The sequence below is a fragment of the Chaetodon auriga genome, chromosome 8 (assembly GCF_051107435.1).
Source record: "Chaetodon auriga isolate fChaAug3 chromosome 8, fChaAug3.hap1, whole genome shotgun sequence".
NCBI lineage: Eukaryota > Metazoa > Chordata > Actinopteri > Chaetodontiformes > Chaetodontidae > Chaetodon > Chaetodon auriga.
In genome coordinates this window covers 23,327,522-23,340,008 of record NC_135081.1, presented here as the reverse complement: position 1 = coordinate 23,340,008, position 12,487 = coordinate 23,327,522, and positions in this window count along the sequence as shown.

The following is a 12,487-nucleotide window of genomic DNA, read 5'->3' as shown; positions in this document are numbered from 1 at the left end:
CGTTTTGACAATTCTAAGCATACCTCACCCTTAACACAAGTTAAGAATTTGTCCTATGCTCACGTTATGTCTGCATTCACAGTAAGCACTGTGAATAAAAGCATTCCCAAAAATTGCATTAATGCAATCCCATTACTTCCTCACACTGTCTGATTGTTAATCCAATGATCATCTATTCAATAAAATGACCAAAACTTAGAAAAATACTACATGTATGACGAGGTTACCTTGGAAAGTAAACAGCCACCTTTTGTTGGGTTTCTCTAATAACATGTTCTACATGTCTCTTATGGAGATGTGGGAAAAGCAAAAGACATTCATTTGCATTTTCAGGGTGCATTTCTGAGTACTCCCATATACTAGGCTGCTTACTGGATTTTTATAGAAACTCAAGGACACAGGGTGGCACTTTGAACAGTATATCAACCACGTGACCCTTTTGTGGCCATACAACTACTAACATACTAATCTTTACCCATCAGAACATATTAGATGAGAGGGGATAACTCTTATAAAGTGGTGAGTTATTACAAAATATCGGCCTGACATGCCTCTGACAACCCAAGCTGATGCCAGATAATTGCCCTCGTGCTCGCCACTTAATGAGCATAATTACCACGTTCTTCGGTGTTCACCCCGTGATTAATTGTTACAACATTTCTTTGTTGGGTTCCGACAAATTACCCCCTCGTACCACCGTTGCCATTTTCACATCAGGCAATCATAAAGTACGCAAGCAGGCACTCATAAAGACAGCCTCGAGCCACTTGAGAGCCATGTTGGGATTATTGAAGGAGGCAGAGGAAGTTAAGGACTCACCAATCAGTCAATTATAATCATTGGGGAACGGTTTTTGAAGCTGTCATTCTTCTAGGAGAGGAGAAGAGGGGGGATCTGATGAGCGTTATATCCGGCGAAAGCACAACGTGTCAGTTATCTGTACACTCACATGTACAAACACTCAGAAAAGCAGCGCCTCACGCAGATGCACACACAGACAACATCAAAGTGAGGGTCTAAATAACTACCGATGCCTCAGCAATCAAAGGTGCGCGCACACAATCACTTTGAGCTCCATGACACCTGTGAACACAGACAAGCGAAGAAGTTCTAATCCAATTCATGAACTCGTGTTTGGGGGCAATTATCTTGGGCATATTTCACAGACGACCTAATTGAGAAGCTGTCACCCAGTTAAGCAAGGCTTGTCTTAAGAGCATTTGCTTAATAGGCCATGGCCTAATGCAATAAGGTGCCTATTCCCAATCAGCCATGACAAAGTCTAATTTATGCCAGGCCAAATGAGCAGAAGGAGGGGGAGCCTAGGGGCCGAGTAAAGATCATGACCATTGGAAAGTGTGATTTAAAGAGTTTGGAGAGATGAGACCCGTCCCACCCAAAACGCAGTCCTTTGCCCACCGTGTGGAAGCTGAAGCGTGGGTTCAGCATGGCCTCCTGTCGAGAACGCGCTCCTTTTCTTGGCTTTGTACAACCACGCACATACATTCATGTATGTATACACACAAACCCAGATTCATGTTCAGACACACACGCAGGACACGCGTATACAGTACACACAACCCTCAGCGCTTCTGCGTGACTGATTCAGCTGAGCGTCAGATCGCTCACTGTGACAAATAGCTGGCTGACAGCCGAACACAAAAAAGCCCACACCCTAACACCTAACCTGTGAGGGGGACTGGGGCAAAGGAGGGGGCTGACCTAGCAGCAGGCCTCCACAGCTGTCTCCATCATACCTCCTTTTCTCTTTCACTAGACTCTTCCTCCCGATGTCCGATTCACTTCTTCTTTATCACTCTCCTCCCTGTCTATTTCTCAGCTCGCCGTTCTTACTTTCTACCTTTTTCCTCCCTTCCTACTTCTGTATCCTCATCAGTATCTCTGTAAGGTATTGTATCCCTCCCTCTATCTCTCTCTCCCTCTCCTTCTTGGGGAGTGATAGATTCCCCCTCAGTTCATTTATCCTGGAAGCGGAGGAGACGGCAGTGTGATGTGATCCATCTCGCCGGCGATGGAGGGAGCGCGGCGTCCCTGATCACAGGCCCTATCAATCTCACTCATAGGGGCCGGATCAGCGCTGCTGTCAGATAGCAGACACACATGGCCTGTTTGCCTGCCTAAGACTTCCTACTGTACCTGGCGCACTAGCACTCACCGGGGATCTGACTGTAGCTGAGACAGGGAGACCCACAGAGGGAATGTTGCTGTTTCTGAACTCCAGAGAGGGAAATACTTCAGTCCTACCCATACAGATGCTGCTGGCAGTACTTGAACAGGGTTGAAATGAGTTAAAGCCAAAATTAAATATGTTTCTCCTTTCAAGCCACTAGAAAGTGTAAGCAATACTGTGACTGTGGTTTGTAGTGAAGATTTCAAACGTTCTAGTTCATAATATGACGACACAATTTTTGTGTTACTGTCATGTTTCAGATCTGCACTATTTCCACTCAACACCTTTAGTATTCAGTACTTCAGTGCTTAAATACTCCGTCAATAGGCAGAAAATTTTCCAACTATAACAATCAACTAATCCGATAAATCTCTTGCATTTGCTTGTTTCAGCTTCTAAAAAATTTGCCACTGTGCATAATTTTTGGACATTTAATAGATTATTGCAAGAGAAAGTTTGAATTGCCATGCACTGTCAGCACCAACTTCATTTAAAATGAAAGACGTCGTTTCATCATCTGAAACAACATCTTTACACTGAAGCCACAGGCTGCATCTGAGGCAATTACATTATCAAAAACTGATTTTAAAAAATATACATTATTCAATAAAAACACTGTATTGTATGATCTAAAGAATACCGCAGAAAAATGGAGATACAGAACACTGCACAGACAATGCAGAATAAAAGATTTTTCCTAACAAAACCACTTCAACTGGGGAGGAGGGGACAATCAGACAATAACACGTGCAAGTCATTTATTCAAACTGTAAATAAGCTTTAGAACCTTTATTGCAATTCATGCAGAAGTCTGCAAATGAAGAATAGGCTAGATGATACTGATCAAAAAACAATACATCAATCAATTTACCAGTGAAAATAATCAGCTTTATGGGTTGAAGAGTGGACTATTCACCCACCATGCAAGCCACGTCGAGAGAACTGCACATTTTTAGCACATTTTCTACTATCAAACTAATATTATGGTCCTATTTTCATACCACGCACTACACATATTGAGTTTTGTCAAATATTAGCAATAGGAGCATTACTACTTGACCAGCAGCATTTCAGTGCACGTCGGGCCATATTTCCCAACACACTTGCCATATGCTGTATCAAAACACATTAAACTCTCCTTGACACTCAAGTACACAAAATCACCCTCGCCCGTGACATAAACCACCCTTTACACACACTCCCCTTTACACACTCTGACACCCCTCAAAAAACACTTCCCTGCTGACGTGTAACACTCTCATGCATTCATCCACAGACACTTCATAACCTGACATGCATCACCCTGACACGCACACACATGCACACATCCACACACATCAAAAGCAGTGGGCTGTAAAGCGCTGTCCCTATCCACCCCAGACAGCGTCGACCAATCAAATTAGGCCTGATCAAAACATGCCATTCAAAGCCGGGGCCGGGATGGGGGGGCGTTCAGGGGAGCACAGCCGACGCTCTGACCTTGGGAGCAATTAGCATGACCAGAGAGGGAGAGAGACAGAGGCAGAGACTGGGAGAGAGAGAGTGGAGGGGGGGCCTGAGCAGAATAAAGAAGGAGGTAATGCAAACGCACCCCCACCTCACTAGATCTGCAAATAGGAGATGGAGCCCTCTGAGGGCCCACTCAGCACAAGGCCCTGGTCTTACCAGCCTCCTCCTCCCTCACAGCCTCTTCACCCGAGCTCCTCTAACTCCCCCGCCGCCTCCCAGAGTTCCCCAGTGTTAGCCCTAGGCCCAGGTCTCTCCCTGAGGAAGCCGAGGCCTCATCTCTGTGTCTTCTTCAGACTTGCTCTCATTAGATCCTGTGTGTCATATGTGATTTTGTAGGTCATTAGGTTCCGTAAGGTCGCTATGCGTTTGAGGTCAAATAATAGTGTGCGGTGGATTTTTACATATTGAAGAGTTCTTTTGCTCATTTCAAATAGAAGATGAATTAAACAGAATGAGATCAATAATGACACTGAACTCCCTTGACACTCTAATATACATACATCTCCTGTGCATACTAGTGTACAGTACACATACATGTTCATTAATTATCCAGTAATTTATCTGAACATCCTCCACTGAATCAGTATCTTCCATCACAGCATCAATATCTTCTATCTTTGGTAATAAAATGTTGCCTGACAGTGTCATCAAAAGTGCAGTCATCTCCTTTTCAACGCTGACTTACAACACCTCTGTTTCCTTTCAAAGGCTGCAGCATAATGTTAACATTCGTCTGCTGTGTTTACACAACCGTGTGTTCCTCCAGCGTAAGTACGGCGCTCCTGACACTCCAATCCCCCCAACTTCCCCCCATCTACCTGGGAATCTAATTTCAATTGACTGCCAGACAGAGGAGGTTTGAGGTTAGAACCATACAGTAAAAAGGCTGGGCAGGGCCGCCTAAGCGAGGTGCGCAGGTTCAAATTGTTTTCTATAAGTCACCTCTATGGGGGATTTGCGTTTATCCTTGGCCATTGATTTGTTGCTGGGGTTCATTGGGTAAGAGGGAGAAAAGGGGAAGGAAGGTAGACCAAAGAGGGTAATTCAAGAGAGGCTGAAAGGGGGTCTTCGTCCTTCTCTTGGAGCTCCAGAGAGGTGAGTTGAGGGAGGGAGAAAGGAATACTGCGTTGGACATGGAAATCATGTACGTTATTTTATGTACGATGTGTTTTACGGGACTGTTTGTTTTAGGTTTTAACAAATAACACTACTGAAATCATTAATTAATGGAAAAACAGAAAATTAGTCACTTCATGAAGCAAAAACACCACTTTTGTTTAAATAAAAGCATCTAAGATGTTAGGAGTTTTCTCCATTTTACATACATTTAAAAATGTACTATTGCACAAAACTAGCTATCTGACGTCTCTCAGGACATGTAAAAGGCATTTTTCACCTTTTTTATTTGATATTTTCTAAACAAAACAATTAATCAATGAATCATAAAAGGTCCAACATAAGAAAATGACAATTAGTTGCAGCCCTAATGAGATGTTAAGTACGTTTTGAGTGTTTATATTGAGGTTTATGTGTATTCCATATTTCAAAGCTTCCTTTGTGGACAATAAAGTTGACGTAAGCAGAGTTTCAATTCAGATTCCAAAAGCAGATGGACGGGATTTTGGATGAGGTCGCTGCTTTGGACACACACTCAAACAACAGTTATCTTATGTCGTTCAATGACATTACGCACCACCTCACAGTCAGCCAGTCCTCTCTGCCATATCATGAACATTATTACATAAGGTATTTTACATGAAGCTTATTCTGAGCCTTCTTCTCTTCCTTATCTTTCACCGACGAACCTCCCACGCAGGTTTCAACCTGTCTGGATCTTATACGTTTTATAATATTCATACACATATGCCTCATGCTTTCATTATGTTAAGCTAAACACTTTGGCACCAATCCGACATTGTGGTATTATTTTCTTCTTTTCTTCTTGTCTCTTCTAGTTTTGTCTTTCTGTTACAATAGGATATTCCTAATGGGGGGATTTCCATTTCTTTGCATTGTTCTACCAAGCTCTTGTCATTCTGCGTCTGTTGTTCTCATCTCATAATGCTGCTGTGGCGCTCGCCCCATGACTCGCCTGTTTCAGTTTCACTTAGTGGCTTAATTACCGCTGAGCGTCTTGAATGCAAACGATGAGAGACAAATGGAAAACAAATACAATCAACACACTGTCTTATTAACCTGGTTGTCTGATCCTCTCCTACACCTCTCCTGCTAGACAATACCCTGTCTCCATGTGTGTTCTGTACACTCCAATGTGCTGATGGAGGGACTGTGAAGTGAATGTAAATACAGGTTTGCATAAACACACAAAACAACATTGGTTTGTAATTGGGAGAAGGTAAGGGATATAGGGACTATGACGCAAAGCATTATTAGGTCCATCACTTAGTTTGAACAGAGCAAACAGAGAAGACAAATGCAAAATGAAGGTGTGTCAGTCTGATACTGTATCTCTGAACTGGTGCTTAGCACAGCCCATTAAAAACATGAAATGTAATAAAAGAAATTGATAAAAGATAAAAAAAAACACATTCAAAGTGACTACCACTGAACAAACCATGATGAAAGATGTCTGATTAACTTTCTCAGTACTTAAATAAGAAGTTAGTAAAGTAACATCTAACAATCAGTTCCAGTATTCAGCCATATGAAAGTTATTTTCTCTATTTGTCAATCTAAAATTTGGTCTACAAAATGTCAGCAAAGAGTAAAAATAGGCACATCTCAACTTCCTAAAGCCCAAGTTAACATATTCAAGTTGCTTGTTTTGTCTAAGCAACAGGCCGACACACACAGACATTCGGTTTACTATCACACAATCACAGAATCCTAAGAAAAATCAACATATACTGTGTTTACATTTGGTAATTTGGGTATTTTTGTTTGAAACATGACCTTAACCACTAACTGATTATCAAGATAGCTGAAGATCCTCTGTCGATGGACAAATGGACTAATGGACTGCCTGCCTATTTCAGCTCTAACTTTAGTTACATCAGACTCCATACATGGCACAAAATACATATTGTCATTTCTGTTTTATATTACATCTAAAATAGATCATTTCCAGGCAAAATCAACTCTAGCACCATCAGCGATGGAGTCCATGTAGCAGCACTGGTACTTCAAACCACTTAGAAGTTACAGTAGTGAACCATCTATGGATGTGTTTTGGTATATGCTTGATCACTCATGCATGTTGTGGATTTCATCACGGAGTGTGTGTTCATTTGTGTTTGTTTAGTTTGGGGAGCGAGCCTCAGCTTGACAGTCATCTTGAGGGGCTGGCTTGCTATACCCATAAACAAGACGGGTCCAAATTAGCCGCTCAGAAAGCCTGTGGCCTTGAGTGGTGCTGTCCTACCCCCCAGCTACATTATTGAGCAATGCTAATGATGCAGGCTCTACTCATTTACTCTCTCTTCAACACCATTTCGCTTGCTCTCGTACCAGATTTAGCAGGGCTGACTTTGCAGCAAGCTTTATCATTTTAGATTTCAACCCTTAAAAAAAATAAAAAACGAACAGAAAAAAAAACACATACCCAGTGGGAGCGGGACTCTTCATTCTGACTCTTGCTGACTGACTCTCTCTCTCAAGGTTTTGGTAAGCACTGCTGCTCCTCCAGGTTTTAATAAGCAGTGGAGCAGAGGGTGTGTGTGTGTGTGTGTGTGTGTGTGTGTGTGTGTGTGTGTGTGTGTGTGTGTGGTTTGTGTACATGCGTGGCTGTTTGTATGTGTGCGAGTTTGAACGGTGAGCCAGTAACGAGACATACGCCCCCTCTACCACCACCACCACCACCACAACTGGAGCTGCACCACTGTTTACTCTAGCAAATCCTGAACGAGGCCGCGGTGCTCCGAAGAGAGCTTTGCTCCTGTTAATTGGTCATTAAAAGTAGTGGTTTGTGGGCCTCACTAAATCTTTAAACAGGCCATGAAATAATAAAAGGGGAGGTTTGTCACCGCTGTTAGCTCCCCAGAGCAGGCAGAGAGGGAGAGAGGAGAAAGAAAGAAGAGCAGGACTCGGCTTTTGATCATTATCTGCAGAATTAACATGACTGATAATAATTGCTCTGTTCATTTCAGGCCTTGTAAATACATCGTGGATGTGGGGCTGCACGCCAGCAGATGAAAGGAGGTTGTCATTGATGTGTGAGGGGGTAGAAAGAGGTGGGCTGGAGGGGAAGATTGTGGCAGTAATCATGATTAGTGAGAAAAATACAAAGTCTTGTTAGACACAGGTTCAGGCAGCGATAGCTGCTTGTTCCTCGCACTGAACCTACGGTACTGCACGTGTTTGACACTGGGTACTTAGAAGTGTGCGGTTGAATTGTTGTATTCAGCTCAGAGGAAACGCTATTGAAGATGCTATAGAACCAGCGATGAATATGCACGACGACAATCCTCTCCTCTTAGAGCTAATGATATCAAAAAAGTCCACTGAAAAAAATGACACCAGCAGGATGGAGACAACAGGTGTCAAAGCACACACAGACACACATGTACACACTTTCTCTCTCTCTCTCACACACACACACACACACATACACACACACACACAATGTGTATTGTACCCTCCTAAGCCCTGTGAGAGTAATGATTCTGTTATACTTGCATGGCTTCTCATATATTGATTTGGGCAAGGAGGAGGCCCCTCCCGCAGGGGCCCCATTCCTCGGCTCCCCACCCGGCTCCTATTGTGCCTGCGTGTACATGTGTGCAAAATACCAGCAGTTGGTGTGTCAACAGAGGCTGTGTGTGAGGATAGAGAAAAAAAGAAATGAAAGAGAGGGGTCTGGATCTCCCCGACATCTTTAAGAGTACTGACCAATCCCATCACCCTCACACCTTCACATAAGCACAACCACACACACACACAAGAGCATGTGCACATACATGCAAAGACACATACGTGCGCACCCAACACATGACCGTGCACACCCTCATTGTTGGGGTATCAGTTCAAGCCGTCAATAATGGCGCAGTGGACTGTGAAGAGACAGGCATGACCCAGACTGCCCATGGTGTGGAGTTTGTTGGGGTGTGTGTGTGTGTGTGTGTGTGTGTGTGTGTGTGTGTGTGTGTGTGTGTGTGTGTGTGTGTGTGTCAGGATCCATACAATCCTGCAAGCTCACACCAAAAGACACACACACACACACACACACACACACACACACACACACAGATAAAGAGAGCCTGATCGCTGACCTATATGACCTTTCCCTCCTCGCCACCCTCTGTCTCTGAGTTAGCCTACTGTGTGTGTGTGTGTGTGTGTGTGTGTGTGTGTGTGTGTGTGTGTGTGTGTGTTTGTCCTGTACAGACCCTTTTCCTCCCCTAACCCCCTCTGTCTCCCCCCTCTCCTCACTCGTCCACCCAAACCTCCCATTGTTTCCTCTCCTGCCCTCCATTGTCTCAGCTAAGAATGGAGGGATGAGCAGCCGCTGAAAGCAGGATGCTGATGTAGAGAACTGTCGCCTGAAAGGTTCATCATACAGGCTGAAGCAAAAGGAAAAAAAAGGAAGAGAGAAAGAAAGAAATGGTTTGCTGATGTGTTCTTTGCCAACACTCAACTTAGTGGGACAGACAGTGAGTAAAATCCATCTGGGAACAAATTACCTGCATCACTACCATTCGTTTTTTCTTCTTAATTGAAAACAAATTCACACTTTATTTAATTAGAAATTAGCATAACTCTTTTGCCATTTTATTTAATGCATACAGACCTTGAGTAATTTTCATGTTTTAAGTCGCTCCCCTCTCACAAGTTTTACATTTTCAGTCCCGAAAGTGTTGATAAAACAGCAGACATTCTCAATATATTCTCTGCCCAATCATACATATTTTTTCTCTCCTGCTTTCACTGTAACAACTACTATACTGTGTTTTCTGAATGTCATCCATCATGCTTAACCTTCCTTTTATTGCAGAACATTGAAAATGCATCTCACTTAAAGGTAACAAAGCTTAAATTTGTCTTATTGCCGCTTTGACTACTGTATTTTAAGTGAAATGAACACATTGCAGGTAAAACATGATTGTACACAGAAGATACATTTGACCTATGAAGTAATATTAGGAAAATGGGCCTGGAAATTCACGTGGCAGCTAACTGGGTTTTGGCTGCCATCTTCAGGCTGCTGAGAGTATTACCCTCCCAACACAGATAGGATTTACAAGCCCTTGAGCTAAACATGGTGATTGTTCCTTCATGAAATTAGACATCCCCACCCCTAATCTCTTCTAATTTCATTCAAGGTTTTGTAGAAGCCATAACCCTAAGAATTATGTTACACATAATCATTAACTGTGGCATCTGTTTAAATAAATGCACATCATCAGCTCGAAGTCTTACAGATTTATACACATCCTAATCATTTTCCTCAAAAGCATGAATGGGTTACTGCATGTGTGGGCAATGAACAGCAGAAAAGTCACCATATAAATGGCAAGCTGAGAGCAAAATAATCACTGTGGTTTAAGCTATCACAGAGATATTCGCAGAAATAATGTTGCAATTCCCAGGTACCTCTCAGACCAATTCTGCCAAGTTTACTATTGAAACATATTTTTTTTATGTACAAATCTATGTGGAGCATTAGGTACAGTGAAGAGATGTGTGCTTCAAATCATGCTCTGCACCCTGAGGGAGTTGTGGTATTAAATAAGACCTACCTTTGGAGCATTAGTGGAATTCAATATGTGCAATGTAATTATTCTGCTCAATAAGCCACTGGAGGAGGATATTCCATTTACTACACGCTCTAAAGCAGGTAGATTCAGATGCTGTTTTATGTTCACACAATATTAGCAAACATGCTACTGGTTAAGGGGGAAAAATTACACATGCATTTTTAACGGGTTTGCTGTTAGTTCACGATTGGAATCGGGTGCCATGCATGCATTTTAGAGCTGCTGGTGAAGTTGGAGGAAATGATGAGTTGAAGATCATCAAATTATAGATGTTATATGGGCAACAAAGCTACGACTGCTGAAATGATTAATCAATCAGTTACATGACTCAAAATCAGACAACAATTTTGATAATAAGCTCATGGTTAAAGCCATTTATCAAGCGAAAAGGCCAAGAATGTGCTGGTTCCAACTTCTCAAATGGGTTACTTGCTCCTTTTCTCTGTTTTATAACACTGTAAAACTGAATATCATCTGGTTTTTGGACTGTTCGAAATTTTCGTTTCTGACATTTAAAAAATTCAACAATTAATCGAGTAAATAAATAAATCATCTGCAGACTAATCAATATTGAAATTAACAATTAGTTTCAGCTTTGAAAGCGGTGCATCATAGTTTAACGGTGCGGCAATATTTGCAGAATCACCATCTCAGAATACGGAGAACACATGTCAAAGGGATCAAAGCATATCAGAGCTATTTTAACGCAACATAAGGAAAAACTTTTAAGAGGCAATGGCAATAACTCCAAGTGCCACAGTGCTGGAGCCCATCAGCAGTATCACCATTTCAAAACATGAAGAGTGCAAGTTGGAAAAGAGAAGGAGAAGGAGGGAGGGGGGGTTTCGGAGGGGGGGGGGGGGGTTATGCGTTTCATGCTGTCCCAGTTGCCTAAAGTGATTCTCTCAATAATGTATTAGAGCACTTGTTTATTATTTACTGTTTACACAGCTCAACTCATGCTGCTTTTGTGGAGTGACATTCTCACCCGCGCCGTCTGCGCAGAGCAGGCGAAACAACACACGACGCAGACAGACAAGCCGGCCCCGCCAGCCGAAGCAGGCAGCCAACCAGACCGGGCAGCCACGCGCTGCACGCCACGCTCAGTTGATGCAAACGCACTGGACTGAGAAATAAAAGACATCTCGGTTCATGGGAGCCGTTGTACATGCATCCTGAGGTTGTCAAAGAAAAACACACACATGCACAGAGGGGGTTGGAAAAGGGTGGGAGTGGGAGGGGCACTGAGGGGGTGCTGATATTAATATGTATGCAGACACCTAACTGGCCACCACCCCACTCATCTGTTTCATCATTTTCATTTTATTTTCTTTAAAGTGGTCCTTGTGTGAATTAAGGAAGTAGCACAGGGGTGTGTATCCTGCATGGTAACAGGTGCACAATGTGTGAAAGGGTTGTTTTCTGCACTCAAGTCGTGCGTGTCATGTGACATAAGAGTATTTTCTTAGCCTAATTCTAAAGTAAGAGTGGCATAAAAGTGCTTCTCTTTCTCTAAGTTGATGCTCAGCTAATAAAAAACACTAAGAAAATCCCCCACTTCTACTAAATGATTGAGAATTATTTAAATTGTCCCTCATGCAGGATGGGTTTATAGCTCAGAGCAACATGATTTAAAGTCCTAATCTGATATTCAGTGTTAACAAAATGTTCACCACACCACCAAAATTCAAAGCACAGGATTGAAACCTGCTTTCACTTTTCAGATCCTTCTTAAGGTCTGTCTGTAAATCGGTAATGTTTGTCAATCCAGCAGGAAAACATGACAACATTTTCTATTATGATCTGTTGAAAAACACACAAATAACAATATCTCATCTGTTACTCTGCATATGTGAGCACACCTGTAAGTGACAGGATCTAAAAAAAAAATACCAAGAGAAAAAAGATCACTATTGGCAATAAGAGAGCTAAATGTTTCAATGATTACCTGCGTCTCGGCTTAAATAAGATTCTTGATGTTATAAAATAGAAATTACCCTCTAATTATCCTCTCATACATGCGTAGCAGACTTTGCATCTCCTCACAGAACCTCACAGTGTTTATTAGGAGGCG